This window comes from Sinocyclocheilus rhinocerous, unplaced genomic scaffold, assembly GCF_001515625.1.
Source record: "Sinocyclocheilus rhinocerous isolate Xijiao unplaced genomic scaffold, SAMN03320098_v1.1 scaffold364, whole genome shotgun sequence".
Lineage (NCBI taxonomy): Eukaryota > Metazoa > Chordata > Actinopteri > Cypriniformes > Cyprinidae > Sinocyclocheilus > Sinocyclocheilus rhinocerous.
In genome coordinates, this window is record NW_015659024.1 from 98698 (window position 1) to 102311 (window position 3614).

General features: G+C 38.6%; 1 long non-coding RNA gene across 1 annotated transcript in view; it reads right to left on the reverse strand.

Annotated features, from left to right (window-relative positions):
• LOC107723279 (uncharacterized) overlaps window positions 1-3614 on the reverse strand; it is a 26757-nt gene that overhangs the window by 22585 nt on the left and 558 nt on the right. The gene's annotated exons all lie outside the window — the stretch shown is intronic.

Consider the following 3614-nt stretch of genomic DNA (forward strand, 5'->3'; position numbering starts at 1 on the left):
ATAACTGTATATTTTTTTCATATTAGCTATATTATATTATATTATATTATTATAAAGAATTGAACTATTCTGTGTGAGAGAGTTTTTTAAATGACTTTTTAAATAGAATTTCTTGGTAAGTAACAGCACTGTAAAAACTGTTTTCTCAGGTAACTTAAAATGTGCATCATTTAGTTACATCAAGGGTCAAATCAAATATAAACAGCACATTAAAGTTAAAATTTACACACTTTTTTGTGTGTGCGCTGTACAGGTCTGGTATACTTTGGTATTCTTTATATATAAAGTATGTTTTTGCTCAGGTGGCCGAAAAGTCCGCCCAATAGAGAACATTTTTGCTCAGCAAGAAAACAAAATAGAGGCAACATTGTTTGTTACTAGTAAGATTTACAAAAGATACTAGTGTCAAATAAATAAGTGCTAATACCTAATGAATAACTACTAGGACCTATTATTAATCGTATTTAATAAGTACTAGTATCTAATGAATACTTACTAATAATATAAAAAAAATTTATATCATACTATAGTCATGACTGAATAGTTGATATCTGAATGACAGATCCCCAAAGAAGTCAATGGTAAAAATTTGAAATAGTAACAGTAGTCACTATTGAAATAAATGGTAGTATCTAATAAATAAGAACTAGTATCTAATGAATAAGTACTAGTATCTTTAAAAAGTTACTATTACCTAAAGAATAAGCTCTAGTAGCAAATGAATAAGTACTTGTACTTAATGTGATAGATAGTAGTAGCTAAAAAATAAGTAGTAGCAGCATTAAAATAGATGCTAGTACATTTTAAGGATCAAATGTAAACACGGCTTGCCATACTTTTCTAACCTTTACTTTTAAGAGTGTTGATCAAAATATGGTGATTCTACCACATATATGGATATTGCACACAAAAATGGCAAGAGCTTCCTCAAACGGTGAGCTCCAATATTCCTGGTTGACTGCATGCTGCTTCCGAGCCACACAGGTTTTTATCCACCTGTGAGTCCACCTGTAAACAAAGCCATCTGTCATCATTTACTCACCCTCATGTCGTTCCAAAACTGTAAAACTGTATGAAAATATTTTGAAGAAAGTTGTTAACCAAATGGTTTTAGGTCCCATTGACTTCCATAATGTGGAAAAATACTATGGACATTGATGGGACCCAAAACAACATTCTTCTAAATATCTTCTTTTGCATTCAGCAGAAGAAAGAAACTTAAATAGGTTTGGAACAACATGAGGGTGAGTAAATGACAACAGAATTTTAATTTTTGGGTGAACTATCCCTTTAACAAGCTTCGTGGTTATGGCAATGAACAGTTCCGAGGAACAAATAGTTGCTGGATTTACCAAAGTTTGTGAGATTTGCGGCATCAAATCTTTGTAAGATTTCCAGTAGTTGAGTTTCGAAACACACTGTTGCAACAACAGTGTATGAATATATCCTGGAGTAGCTACAGCAGTAATCCACAAGGCTTCTAGGGTTATATCCCATTATTTCATAAACCAGACATTTAACCATTTGCAAGTGAGCCTCTCTGTGATAGTACCACGTCGCTCACTAGCGGATCTCAGACTTCTGGAGGGGATGATGATTCGTATTAGTGAGTGGAAGTAGGATGGTGCTGAGCCTGAGGCTGTTCTATGCAAGCATCAATGTCTTAAACTTGATGCAAGCCGCAACCGGTAGCCAGTGCAAGGAGATCCAGAGAGGTGTAACATGGGCTCTTTTGGGCTCGATGAAGACCAGTCGTGCTGCTGCATTCTGAATCATTTGTAGATGTTTGATTGTGCTTGATGGAAGTCCAGCCAGAAGAGCATTGCAGTAGTCCAGCCTAGAAATGACAAGGGCCTGGACAAGAAGTTGTGCAGCATGCTCCGTTAGAAAGGGCCTGATCTTTCTGATGTTGTGCAATGCAAACCTGCAAGATCGAGCAGTCTTTGCAATGTGGTCTTTGAAGGTCAGCAAGATGAAAGCAAACAAGATTTCTGACCGAAGTTGATGGGGTAATTGTAGAAGAATTACCCCACAACATTAACTGGTTTAATTGCAGGTGAGCGACAATTCAACTATATCCAATGTACAATGAGGCTGTATTTTGCTGCCTGTCTTGGTGGACTAGCGTATAGGGGATGTTACGGTAATGGAGGCCCCGCCTTAAAGCCCGAGGCCCTAGGCAATTGCCTGCTCTGCATGTAGGTAGCGCCGGCTCTGCATCTGACTATCTCTTCTGTCTGGTGTGAGTTGTTTTTCCAGTGTGTATGTGGAAAGAAGCAAAGCATCCAGCCAAACTAGCAGTGAAAGTCAGCCGTGTTATCTCGCACACATATGGTCACCTCAGGGACATTCGGCTCATTCTGATCTTGCACCACCCAAATGTGCACTGCAGGCACAAAGTTAGTCCACTTCTCAGTGCTGTCTGTCAGATAAAACAATTAAAAGACTGGGAAGAGCCCTGCAGAGACACAGCACACACTGCTGTTTCTGTCCTCTAGTTCCCCTCTCTGCATTTAACCATTTAAACCTAACAAACTCAAGCACAACAAACTGCTACTGGAGTACTGCTGAAAACATTCTAGACAAAATTAGGCAGATCACAGCTATTAAAGGGACAGTTCACCCCCCCCCCCCCAAAAAAAAATAAGACACCACAAAAGGAGCAGTTCCTTCATAAATCCATAAGATCTTACCTTCGTGCTGTGGAAATACAATCCGGAAGACAGAAGACAACAAGTGCAGTGCTGAAAAGGGGCCCAGCTGCATAAGGTCTATAAAGTTGTGGCTGAAATTTCTGTTGTTGTTTAACAAAAAAAAAAAAGCATTGATCAACTCAAAATGACTCACTTCTCCCATGAAAATGAAAATTCTGTCATTGTTTACTCACCCACATGTCATTACAAACCTGTATGACTTTCTTATTCTGCAGATCACAAAACCATATATTTTTTTAAATAATATACTGAATGCTATTTACCATGCAATTTCAGAAAGCAAGGGCTTTTGAGCTTTAAAGGGATAGTTCACGCAAAAATTTTAATTTTCTGTTAATTTACTCACCCTCAGGTCATCCAAGATGTAGGTAACTTTTTTTCTTCAGCAGAACAGTAAAGATTTTTAAGTGGAACCGGTACTTGGCGATTCATACAGTGCACGTCTGTGGTTGCCGGTTTTTGTGAGTCAAAAAAAAAAATTCTTATCCATGGCTCCTGACTGATACACTGAGATAGAAAGAAGAAAGAAAGTGAAGTGAGGCCAAGTATGGTGACCCATACTAGGAATTAGTGCTCTGCATTTAACCCTCTGACCATTAGGCCACAACTGCCCCCCCCCAAAAAAAATACAGGGGCGAGCGCAAACGCAGTCCCCCACTACCATAAATTATGCAGTCGAGATTCCCACATTTGGGGAATTCGCCAATAGTATGTTCCTGCACAACCGGAGGCTGCAGTTTCAGGACCGCAGTTCTAGGACCGCAGTTCTAGGATCCTATTCTTTTGTAACAGCGCCACCTACCGAATTGGATTACTAAAGATGAACGACATGGACAGCAATCAGAGTGAGTAACTTTACCGATTTTCAATTAAGTTTTATTTTATAACCTTAAAACGATG